The sequence below is a fragment of the Rhynchophorus ferrugineus genome, unplaced genomic scaffold (assembly GCF_030347505.1).
Source record: "Rhynchophorus ferrugineus isolate W39M unplaced genomic scaffold, kcgeb_rfMv2 rfM14, whole genome shotgun sequence".
NCBI lineage: Eukaryota > Metazoa > Arthropoda > Insecta > Coleoptera > Curculionidae > Rhynchophorus > Rhynchophorus ferrugineus.
The window spans coordinates 4,333,530-4,347,647 of NW_027472593.1; positions in this window are offsets into that span (position 1 = coordinate 4,333,530).

Sequence of the window (14,118 nt, forward strand, 5' to 3'; positions counted from 1 at the left end):
TCTTATAGTTTCCGAGCTATGGACTATCGACATCTTGCAATATTGGCTCTGCTTCTAACTTGAGCCAGAATTGTAAAATGGTCTTATGAATTAGCGATTTCGCTCCAATTCACATTCCAAGTAATATTCGGCATGCTAATTACGTTGCCGATTGCCAAATTGCATTATCTCTTATAGTTTCCGAGCTATGGACTATCGACATCTTGCAATATTGGCTCTGCTTCTAACTTGGGCCAGAAATGTAAAATGGTCTTATGAATTAGCGATTTCGCCCCAATTCACATTCCAAGTAATATTCGGCATGCTAATTACGTTGCCGATTGCCAAATTGCATTATCTCTTATAGTTTCCGAGATATGGACTATCGACATCTTGCAATATTGGCTCTGCTTCTAACTTGGGCCAGAATTGTAAAATGGTCTTATGAATTTGCGATTTCGCTCCAATTCACATTCCAAGTAATATTCGGCATGCTAATTACGTTGCCGATTGCCAAATTGCATTATCTCTTATAGTTTCCGAGATATGGACTATCGACATCTTGCAATATTGGCTCTGCTTCTAACTTGGGCCAGAAATGTAAAATGGTCTTATGAATTAGCGATTTCGCTCCAATTCACATTTCAAGTAATATTCGGCATGCTAATTACGTTGCCGATTGCCAAATTGCATTATCTCTTATAGTTTCCGAGATATGGACTATCGACACCTTGCAATATTGGCTCTGCTTCTAGCTTGAGCCAGAATTGTAAAATGGTCTTATGAATTAGCGATATCGCTCCAATTCACATTCCAAGTAATATTCGGCATGCTAATTACGTTGCCGATTGCCAAATTGCATTATCTCTTATAGTTTCCGAGCTATGGACTATCGACATCTTGCAATATTGGCTCTGCTTCTAACTTGAGCCAGAATTGTAAAATGGTCTTATGAATTAGCGATTTCGCTCCAATTCACATTCCAAGTAATATTCGGCATGCTAATTACGTTGCCGATTGCCAAATTGCATTATCTCTTATAGTTTCCGAGCTATGGACTATCGACATCTTGCAATATTGGCTCTGCTTCTTACTTGAGCCAGAATTGTAAAATGGTCTTATGAATTAGCGATTTCGCTCCAATTCACATTCCAAGTAATATTCGGCATGCTAATTACGTTGCCAATTGCCAAATTGCATTATCTCTTATAGTTTCCGAGATATGGACTATCGACATCTTGCAATATTGGCTCTGCTTCTAGCTTGGGCCAGAAATGTAAAATGGTCTTATGAATTAGCTATTTCGCTCCAATTCACATTCCCAGTAATATTCGGCATTCTAATTACGTTGCCGATTGCCAAATTGCATTATCTCTTATAGTTTCCGAGATATGGACTATCGACACCTTGCAATATTGGCTCTGCTTCTAACTTGAGCCAGAATTGTAAAATGGTCTTACGAATTAGCGATTTCGCTCCAATTCACATACCAAGTAATATTCGGCATGCTAATTACGTTGCCGATTGCCAAATTGCATTATCTCTTATAGTTTCCGAGATATGGACTATCGACATCTTGCAATATTGGCTCTGCTTCTAACTTGGGCCAGAAATGTAAAATGGTCTTATGAATTAGCGATTTCGCTCCAATTCACATTCTAAGTAATATTCGGCATGCTAATTACGTTGCCGATTGCCAAATTGCATTATCTCTTATAGTTTCCGAGATATGAACTATCGACATCTTGCAATATAGGCTCTGCTTCTAACTTGGGCCAGAAATGTAAAATGGTCTTATGAATTAGCGATTTCGCTCCAATTCACATTCCAAGTAATATTCGGCATGCTAATTACGTTGCCGATTGCCAAATTGCATTATCTCTTATAGTTTCCGAGCTATGGACTATCGACATCTTGCAATATTGGCTCTGCTTCTAACTTGAGCCAGAATTGCAAAATGGTCTTATGAATTAGCGATTTCGCTCCAATTCACATTCCAAGTAATATTCGGCATGCTAATTACGTTGCCAATTGCCAAATTGCATTATCTCTTATAGTTTCCGAGATATGGACTATCGACATCTTGCAATATTGGCTCTGCTTCTAGCTTGGGCCAGAAATGTAAAATGGTCTTATGAATTAGCTATATCGCTCCAATTCACATTCCCAGTAATATTCGGCATTCTAATTACGTTGCCGATTGCCAAATTGCATTATCTCTTATAGTTTCCGAGCTATGGACTATCGACATCTTGCAATATTGGCTCTGCTTCTAACTTGGGCCAGAAATGTATAATGGTCTTATGAATTAGCGATATCGCTCCAATTCACATTCCAAGTAACATTCGGCATGCTAATTACGTTGCCGATTGCCAAATTGCATTATCTCTTATAGTTTCCGAGATATGGACTATCGACATCTTGCAATATTGGCTCTGCTTCTAACTTGAGCCAGAATTGTAAAATGGTCTTATGAATTAGCGATTTCGCTCCAATTCACATTCCAAGTAATATTAGGCATGCTAATTACGTTGCCGATTGCCAAATTGCATTATCTCTTATAGTTTCCGAGCTATGGACTATCGACATCTTGCAATATTGGCTCTGCTTCTAACTTGAGCCAGAATTGTAAAATGGTCTTATGAATTAGCGATTTCGCTCCAATTCACATTCCAAGTAATATTCGGCATGCTAATTACGTTGCCGATTGCCAAATTGCATTATCTCTTATAGTTTCCGAGATATGGACTATCGACACCTTGCAATATTGGCTCTGCTTCTAACTTGAGCCAGAATTGTAAAATGGTCTTACGAATTAGCGATTTCGCTCCAATTCACATTCCAAGTAATATTCGGCATGCTAATTACGTTGCCGATTGCCAAATTGCATTATCTCTTATAGTTTCCGAGATATGGACTATCGACATCTTGCAATATTGGCTCTGCTTCTAACTTTGGCCAGAAATGTAAAATGGTCTTATGAATTAGCGATTTCGCTCCAATTCACATTCTAAGTAATATTCGGCATGCTAATTACGTTGCCGATTGCCAAATTGCATTATCTCTTATAGTTTCCGAGATATGAACTATCGACATCTTGCAATATAGGCTCTGCTTCTAACTTGGGCCAGAAATGTAAAATGGTCTTATGAATTAGCGATTGCGCTCCGATTCACATTCCAAGTAATATTCGGCATGCTAATTACGTTGCCGATTGCCAAATTGCATTATCTCTTATAGTTTCCGAGCTATGGACTATCGACATCTTGCAATATTGGCTCTGCTTCTAACTTGAGCCAGAATTGTAAAATGGTCTTATGAATTAGCGATTTCGCTCCAATTCACATTCCAAGTAATATTCGGCATGCTAATTACGTTGCCGATTGCCAAATTGCATTATCTCTTATAGTTTCCGAGCTATGGACTATCGACATCTTGCAATATTGGCTCTGCTTCTAACTTGGGCCAGAAATGTAAAATGGTCTTATGAATTAGCGATTTCGCCCCAATTCACATTCCAAGTAATATTCGGCATGCTAATTACGTTGCCGATTGCCAAATTGCATTATCTCTTATAGTTTCCGAGATATGGACTATCGACATCTTGCAATATTGGCTCTGCTTCTAACTTGGGCCAGAATTGTAAAATGGTCTTATGAATTTGCGATTTCGCTCCAATTCACATTCCAAGTAATATTCGGCATGCTAATTACGTTGCCGATTGCCAAATTGCATTATCTCTTATAGTTTCCGAGATATGGACTATCGACATCTTGCAATATTGGCTCTGCTTCTAACTTGGGCCAGAAATGTAAAATGGTCTTATGAATTAGCGATTTCGCTCCAATTCACATTTCAAGTAATATTCGGCATGCTAATTACGTTGCCGATTGCCAAATTGCATTATCTCTTATAGTTTCCGAGATATGGACTATCGACACCTTGCAATATTGGCTCTGCTTCTAGCTTGAGCCAGAATTGTAAAATGGTCTTATGAATTAGCGATATCGCTCCAATTCACATTCCAAGTAATATTCGGCATGCTAATTACGTTGCCGATTGCCAAATTGCATTATCTCTTATAGTTTCCGATCTATGGACTATCGACATCTTGCAATATTGGCTCTGCTTCTAACTTGAGCCAGAATTGTAAAATGGTCTTATGAATTAGCGATTTCGCTCCAATTCACATTCCAAGTAATATTCGGCATGCTAATTACGTTGCCGATTGCCAAATTGCATTATCTCTTATAGTTTTCTAGATATGGACTATCGACATCTTGCAATATTGGCTCTGCTTCTAACTTGAGCCAGAATTGTAAAATGGTCTTATGAATTAGCGATTTCGCTCCAATTCACATTCCAAGTAATATTCGGCATGCTAATTACGTTGCCGATTGCCAAATTGCATTATCTCTTATAGTTTCCGAGCTATGGACTATCGACATCTTGCAATATTAGCTCTGCTTCTAACTTGAGCCAGAATTGTAAAATGGTCTTATGAATTAGCGATTTCGCTCCAATTCACATTCCAAGTAATATTCGGCATGCTAATTACGTTGCCGATTGCCAAATTGCATTATCTCTTATAGTTTCCGAGATATGGACTATCGACACCTTGCAATATTGGCTCTGCTTCTAACTTGAGCCAGAATTGTAAAATGGTCTTACGAATTAGCGATTTCGCTCCAATTCACATTCCAAGTAATATTCGGCATGCTAATTACGTTGCCGATTGCCAAATTGCATTATCTCTTATAGTTTCCGAGATATGGACTATCGACATCTTGCAATATTGGCTCTGCTTCTAACTTTGGCCAGAAATGTAAAATGGTCTTATGAATTAGCGATTTCGCTCCAATTCACATTCTAAGTAATATTCGGCATGCTAATTACGTTGCCGATTGCCAAATTGCATTATCTCTTATAGTTTTCGAGATATGAACTATCGACATCTTGCAATATAGGCTCTGCTTCTAACTTGGGCCAGAAATGTAAAATGGTCTTATGAATTAGCGATTGCGCTCCGATTCACATTCCAAGTAATATTCGGCATGCTAATTACGTTGCCGATTGCCAAATTGCATTATCTCTTATAGTTTCCGAGCTATGGACTATCGACATCTTGCAATATTGGCTCTGCTTCTAACTTGAGCCAGAATTGTAAAATGGTCTTATGAATTAGCGATTTCGCTCCATTTCACATTCCAAGTAATATTCGGCATGCTAATTACGTTGCCGATTGCCAAATTGCATTATCTCTTATAGTTTCCGAGATATGGACTATCGACATCTTGCAATATTGGCTCTGCTTCTAACTTGGGCCAGAAATGTAAAATGGTCTTATGAATTAGCGATTTCGCCCCAATTCACATTCCAAGTAATATTCGGCATGCTAATTACGTTGCCGATTGCCAAATTGCATTATCTCTTATAGTTTCCGAGATATGGACTATCGACATCTTGCAATATTGGCTCTGCTTCTAACTTGGGCCAGAATTGTAAAATGGTCTTATGAATTTGCGATTTCGCTCCAATTCACATTCCAAGTAATATTCGGCATGCTAATTACGTTGCCGATTGCCAAATTGCATTATCTCTTATAGTTTCCGAGATATGGACTATCGACATCTTGCAATATTGGCTCTGCTTCTAACTTGGGCCAGAAATGTAAAATGGTCTTATGAATTAGCGATTTCGCTCCAATTCACATTCCAAGTAATATTCGGCATGCTAGTTACGTTGCCGATTGCCAAATTGCATTATCTCTTATAGTTTCATAGATATGGACTATCGACACCTCGCAATATTGGCTCTGCTTCTAGCTTGAGCCAGAATTGTAAAATGGTCTTATGAATTAGCGATTTCGCTCCAATTCACATTCCAAGTAATATTCGGCATGCTAATTACGTTGCCGATTGCCAAATTGCATTATCTCTTATAGTTTCCGAGCTATGGACTATCGACATCTTGCAATATTGGCTCTGCTTCTAACTTGAGCCAGTATTGTAAAATGGTCTTATGAATTAGCGATTTCGCTCCAATTCACATTCCAAGTAATATTCGGCATGCTAATTACGTTGCCGTTTGCCAAATTGCATTATCCCTTATAGTTTCCGAGATATGGACTATCGACATCTTGCAATGTTGGCTCTGCTTCTAACTTGGGCCAGAAATGTAAAATGGTCTTATGAATTAGCGATTTCGCTCCAATTTACATTCCAAGTAATATACGGCATGCTAATTACGTTGCCGATTGCCAAATTGCATTATCTCTTATAGTTTCCGAGATATGGACTATCGACATCTTGCAATGTTGCCTCTGCTTCTAACTAGGGCCAGAAATGTAAAATGGTCTTATGAATTAGCGATTTCGCTCCAATTCACATTCGAAGTAATATTCGGCATTCTAATTACGTTGCCGATTGCCAAATTGTATTATCTCTTATAACTTCCGAGATATGGACTATCGACATCTTGCAATATTGGCTCTGCTTCTAACTTGAGCCAGAATTGTAAAATGGTCTTATGAATTAGCGATATCGCTCCAATTCACATTCCAAGTAATATTCGGCATGCTAATTACGTTGCCGATTGCCAAATTGCATTATCTCTTATAGTTTCCGAGATATGGACTATCGACATCTTGCAATATTGGCTCTGCTTCTAACTTGAGCCAGAATTGTAAAATGGTCTTATGAATTAGCGATTTCGCTCCAATTCACATTCCAAGTAATATTCGGCATGCTAATTACGTTGCCGATTGCCAAATTGCATTATCTCTTATAGTTTCCGAGCTATATACTATCAACATCTTGCAATATTGGCTCTGCATCTAACTTGAGCCAGAATTGTAAAATGGTCTTATGAATTAGCGATTTCGCTCCAATTCACATTCCAAGTAATATTCGGCATGCTAACTACGTTGCCGATTGCCAAATTGCATTATCTCTTATAGTTTCCGAGATATGGACTATCGACATCTTGCAATATTGGCTCTGCTTCTAACTTGGGCCAGAAATGTAAAATGGTCTTATGAATTAGCGATTTCGCTCCAATTCACATTCCAAGTAATATTCGGCATGCTAATTACGTTGCCGATTGCCAAATTGCATTATCTCTTATAGTTTCCGAGATATGGACTATCGACACCTTGCAATATTGGCTCTGCTTCTAACTTGAGCCAGAATTGTAAAATTGTCTTACGAATTAGCGATTTCGCTCCAATTCACATTCCAAGTAATATTCGGCATGCTAATTACGTTGCCGATTGCCAAATTGCATTATCTCTTATAGTTTCCGAGATATGGACTATCGACATCTTGCAATATTGGCTCTGCTTCTAACTTGGGCCAGAAATGTAAAATGGTCTTATGAATTAGCGATTTCGCTCCAATTCACATTCCAAGTAATATTCGGCATGCTAATTACGTTGCCTATTTCCAAATTGCATTATCTCTTATAGTTTCCGAGCTATGGACTATCGACATCTTGCAATGTTGGCTCTGCTTCTAACTTGGGCCAGAAATGTAAAATGGTCTTATGAATTAGCGATTTCGCTCCAATTCACATTCCAAGTAATATTCGGCATGCTAATTACGTTGCCGATTGCCAAATTGCATTATCTCTTATAGTTTCCGAGCTATGGACTATCGACATCTTGCAATGTTGGCTCTGCTTCTAACTTGGGCCAGAAATGTAAAATGGTCTTATGAATTAGCGATTTCGCTCCAATTCACATTCCAAGTAATATTCGGCATGCTAATTACGTTGCCGATTGCCAAATTGCATTATCTCTTATAGTTTCCGAGATATGGACTATCGACATCTTGCAATGTTGGCTCTGCTTCTAACTAGGGCCAGAAATGTAAAATGGTCTTATGAATTAGCGATTTCGCTCCAATTCACATTCCAAGTAATATTCGGCATGCTAATTACGTTGCCGATTGCCAAATTGCATTATCTCTTATAGTTTCCGAGCTATATACTATCGACATCTTGCAATATTGGCTCTGCATCTAACTTGAGCCAGAATTGTAAAATGGTCTTATGAATTAGCGATTTCGCTCCAATTCACATTCCAAGTAATATTCGGCATGCTAACTACGTTGCCGATTGCCAAATTGCATTATCTCTTATAGTTTCCGAGATATGGACTATCGACATCTTGCAATATTGGCTCTGCTTCTAACTTGGGCCAGAAATGTAAAATGGTCTTATGAATTAGCGATTTCGCTCCAATTCACATTCCAAGTAATATTCGGCATGCTAATTACGTTGCCGATTGCCAAATTGCATTATCTCTTATAGTTTCCGAGATATGGACTATCGACACCTTGCAATATTGGCTCTGCTTCTAACTTGAGCCAGAATTGTAAAATGGTCCTACGAATTAGCGATTTCGCTCCAATTCACATTCCAAGTAATATTCGGCATGCTAATTACGTCGCCGATTGCCAAATTGCATTATCTCTTATAGTTTCCGAGATATGGACTATCGACATCTTGCAATATTGGCTCTGCTTCTAACTTGGGCCAGAAATGTAAAATGGTCTTATGAATTAGCGATTTCGCTCCAATTCACATTCCAAGTAATATTCGGCATGCTAATTACGTTGCCGATTGCCAAATTGCATTATCTCTTATAGTTTCCGAGATATGGACTATCGACATCTTGCAATATTGGCTCTGCTTATAACTTGGGCCAGAAATGTAAAATGGTCTTATGAATTAGCGATTTCGCTCCAATTCACATTCCAAGTAATATTCGGCATGCTAATTACGTTCCCGATTGCCAAATTGCATTATCTCTTATAGTTTAAGAGATATGGACTATCGACATCTTGCAATATTGGCTCTGCTTCTAACTTGAGCCAGAATTGTAAAATGGTCTTATGAATTAGCGATTTCGCTCCAATTCACATTCCAAGTAATATTTGGCATGCTAATTACGTTGCCGATTGCCAAATTGCATTATCTCTTATAGTTTCCGAGCTATGGACTATCGACATCTTGCAATATTGGCTCTGTTTCTAACTTGAGCCAGAATTGTAAAATGGTCTTATGAATTAGCGATTTCGCTCCAATTCACATTCCAAGTAATATTCGGCATGCTAATTACGTTGCCGACTGCCAAATTGCATTATCTCTTATTGTTTCCGAGATATGGACTATCGACATCTTGCAATATTGGCTCTGCTTCTAACTTGAGCCAGAATTGTAAAATGGTTTTATGAATTAGCGATTTCGCTCCAATTCGCATTCCAAGTAATATTCGGCATGCTAATTACGTTGCCGACTGCCAAATTGCATTATCTCTTATAGTTTCCGAGATATGGACTATCGACATCTTGCAATATCGGCTCTGCTTCTAACTTGGGCCAGAAATGTAAAATGGTCTTATGAATTAGCGATTTCGCTCCAATTCACATTCCAAGTAATATTCGGCATGCTAATTACGTTGCCGATTGCCAAATTGCATTATCTCTTATAGTTTCCGAGATATGGACTATCGACATCTTGCAATATTGGCTCTGCTTCTTACTTGAGCCAGAATTGTAAAATGGTCTTATGAATTAGCGATTTCGCTCCAATTCACATTCCAAGTAATATTCGGCATGCTAATTACGTCGCCGATTGCCAAATTGCATTATCTCTTATAGTTTCCGAGATGTGGACTATCGACATCTTGCAATATTGGCTCTGCTTCTAACTTGGGCCAGAAATGTAAAATGGTCTTATGAATTAGCGATTTCGCTCCAATTCACATTCCAAGTAATATTCGGCATGCTAATTACGTTGCCGACTGCCAAATTGTATTATCTCTTATAGTTTCCGAGATATGGACTATCGACATCTTGCCATATTGACTCTGCTTCTAACTTGAGCCAGAATTGTAAAATGGTCTTATGAATTAGCGATTTCGCTATAATTCACATTCCAAGTAATATTCGGCATGCTAATTACGTCGCCGATTGCCAAATTGCATTATCTCTTATAGTTTCCGAGATATGGACTATCGACATCTTGCAATATTGGCTCTGCTTCTAACTTGGGCCAGAAATGTAAAATGGTCTTATGAATTAGCGATTTCGCTCCAATTCACATTCCAAGTAATATTCATCATGCTAATTACGTTGCCGATTGCCAAATTGCATTATCTCTTATAGTTTCCGAGATATGGACTATCGACATCTTGCAATATTGGCTCTGCTTCTAACTTGGGCCAGAAATGTAAAATGGTCTTATGAATTAGCGATTTCGCTCCAATTCACATTCCAAGTAATATTCGGCATGCTAATTACGTTGCCGATTGCCAAATTGCATTATATCTTATAGTTTCCGAGATATGAACTATCGACATCTTGCAATATTGGCTCTGCTTCTAACTTGAGCCAGAATTGTAAAATGGTCTTATGAATTAGCGATTTCGCTCCAATTCACATTCCAAGTAATATTTGGCATGCTAATTACGTTGCCGATTGCCAAATTGCATTATCTCTTATAGTTTCCGAGCTATGGACTATCGACATCTTGCAATATTGGCTCTGCTTCTAACTTGAGCCAGAATTGTAAAATGGTCTTATGAATTAGCGATTTCGCTCCAATTCACATTCCAAGTAATATTCGGCATGCTAATTACGTTGCCGACTGCCAAATTGCATTATCTCTTATAGTTTCCGAGATATGGACTATCGACATCTTGCAATATTGGCTCTGCTTCTAACTTGAGCCAGAATTGTAAAATGGTTTTATGAATTAGCGATTTCGCTCCAATTCGCATTCCAAGTAATATTCGGCATGCTAATTACGTTGCCGACTGCCAAATTGCATTATCTCTTATAGTTTCCGAGATATGGACTATCGACATCTTGCAATATTGGCTCTGCTTCTAACTTGGGCCAGAAATGTAAAATGGTCTTATGAATTAGCGATTTCGCTCCAATTCACATTCCAAGTAATATTCGGCATGCTAATTACGTTGCCGATTGCCAAATTGCATTATCTCTTATAGTTTCCGAGATATGGACTATCGACATCTTGCAATATTGGCTCTGCTTCTTACTTGAGCCAGAATTGTAAAATGGTCTTATGAATTAGCGATTTCGCTCCAATTCACATTCCAAGTAATATTCGGCATGCTAATTACGTCGCCGATTGCCAAATTGCATTATCTCTTATAGTTTCCGAGATGTGGACTATCGACATCTTGCAATATTGGCTCTGCTTCTAACTTGGGCCAGAAATGTAAAATGGTCTTATGAATTAGCGATTTCGCTCCAATTCACATTCCAAGTAATATTCGGCATGCTAATTACGTTGCCGACTGCGAAATTGTATTATCTTTTATAGTTTCCGAGATATGGTGTATCGACATCTTGCCATATTGACTCTGCTTCTAACTTGAGCCAGAATTGTAAAATGGTCTTATGAATTAGCGATTTCGCTATAATTCACATTCCAAGTAATATTCGGCATGCTAATTACGTCGCCGATTGCCAAATTGCATTATCTCTTATAGTTTCCGAGATATGGACTATCGACATCTTGCAATATTGGCTCTGCTTCTAACTTGGGCCAGAAATGTAAAATGGTCTTATGAATTAGCGATTTCGCTCCAATTCACATTCCAAGTAATATTCGGCATGCTAATTACGTTGCCGATTGCCAAATTGCATTATCTCTTATAGTTTCCGAGATATGGACTATCGACATCTTGCAATATTGGCTCTGCTTCTAACTTGGGCCAGAAATGTAAAATGGTCTTATGAATTAGCGATTTCGCTCCAATTCACATTCCAAGTAATATTCGGCATGCTAATTACGTTGCCGATTGCCAAATTGCATTATCTCTTATAGTTTCCGAGATATGGACTATCGACATCTTGCAATATTGGCTCTGCTTCTAACTTGGGCCAGAAATGTAAAATGGTCTTATGAATTAGCGATTTCGCTCCAATTCACATTCCAAGTAATATTCATCATGCTAATTACGTTGCCGATTGCCAAATTGCATTATCTCTTATAGTTTCCGAGATATGGACTATCGACATCTTGCAATATTGGCTCTGCTTCTAACTTGGGCCAGAAATGTAAAATGGTCTTATGAATTAGCGATTTCGCTCCAATTCACATTCCAAGTAATATTCGGCATGCTAACTACGTTGCCGATTGCCAAATTGCATTATCTCTTATAGTTTCCGAGATATGGACTATCGACATCTTGCAATATTGGCTCTGCTTCTAACTTGGGCCAGAAATGTAAAATGGTCTTATGAATTAGCGATTTCGCTCCAATTCACATTCCAAGTAATATTCGGCATGCTAATTACGTTGCCGATTGCCAAATTGCATTATCTCTTATAGTTTCCGAGATATGGACTATCGACACCTTGCAATATTGGCTCTGCTTCTAACTTGAGCCAGAATTGTAAAATTGTCTTACGAATTAGCGATTTCGCTCCAATTCACATTCCAAGTAATATTCGGCATGCTAATTACGTTGCCGATTGCCAAATTGCATTATCTCTTATAGTTTCCGAGATATGGACTATCGACATCTTGCAATATTGGCTCTGCTTCTAACTTGGGCCAGAAATGTAAAATGGTCTTATGAATTAGCGATTTCGCTCCAATTCACATTCCAAGTAATATTCGGCATGCTAATTACGTTGCCTATTTCCAAATTGCATTATCTCTTATAGTTTCCGAGCTATGGACTATCGACATCTTGCAATGTTGGCTCTGCTTCTAACTTGGGCCAGAAATGTAAAATGGTCTTATGAATTAGCGATTTCGCTCCAATTCACATTCCAAGTAATATTCGGCATGCTAATTACGTTGCCGATTGCCAAATTGCATTATCTCTTATAGTTTCCGAGCTATGGACTATCGACATCTTGCAATGTTGGCTCTGCTTCTAACTTGGGCCAGAAATGTAAAATGGTCTTATGAATTAGCGATTTCGCTCCAATTCACATTCCAAGTAATATTCGGCATGCTAATTACGTTGCCGATTGCCAAATTGCATTATCTCTTATAGTTTCCGAGATATGGACTATCGACATCTTGCAATGTTGGCTCTGCTTCTAACTAGGGCCAGAAATGTAAAATGGTCTTATGAATTAGCGATTTCGCTCCAATTCACATTCCAAGTAATATTCGGCATGCTAATTACGTTGCCGATTGCCAAATTGCATTATCTCTTATAGTTTCCGAGCTATATACTATCGACATCTTGCAATATTGGCTCTGCATCTAACTTGAGCCAGAATTGTAAAATGGTCTTATGAATTAGCGATTTCGCTCCAATTCACATTCCAAGTAATATTCGGCATGCTAACTACGTTGCCGATTGCCAAATTGCATTATCTCTTATAGTTTCCGAGATATGGACTATCGACATCTTGCAATATTGGCTCTGCTTCTAACTTGGGCCAGAAATGTAAAATGGTCTTATGAATTAGCGATTTCGCTCCAATTCACATTCCAAGTAATATTCGGCATGCTAATTACGTTGCCGATTGCCAAATTGCATTATCTCTTATAGTTTCCGAGATATGGACTATCGACACCTTGCAATATTGGCTCTGCTTCTAACTTGAGCCAGAATTGTAAAATGGTCCTACGAATTAGCGATTTCGCTCCAATTCACATTCCAAGTAATATTCGGCATGCTAATTACGTCGCCGATTGCCAAATTGCATTATCTCTTATAGTTTCCGAGATATGGACTATCGACATCTTGCAATATTGGCTCTGCTTCTAACTTGGGCCAGAAATGTAAAATGGTCTTATGAATTAGCGATTTCGCTCCAATTCACATTCCAAGTAATATTCGGCATGCTAATTACGTTGCCGATTGCCAAATTGCATTATCTCTTATAGTTTCCGAGATATGGACTATCGACATCTTGCAATATTGGCTCTGCTTATAACTTGGGCCAGAAATGTAAAATGGTCTTATGAATTAGCGATTTCGCTCCAATTCACATTCCAAGTAATATTCGGCATGCTAATTACGTTCCCGATTGCCAAATTGCATTATCTCTTATAGTTTAAGAGATATGGACTATCGACATCTTGCAATATTGGCTCTGCTTCTAACTTGAGCCAGAATTGTAAAATGGTCTTATGAAT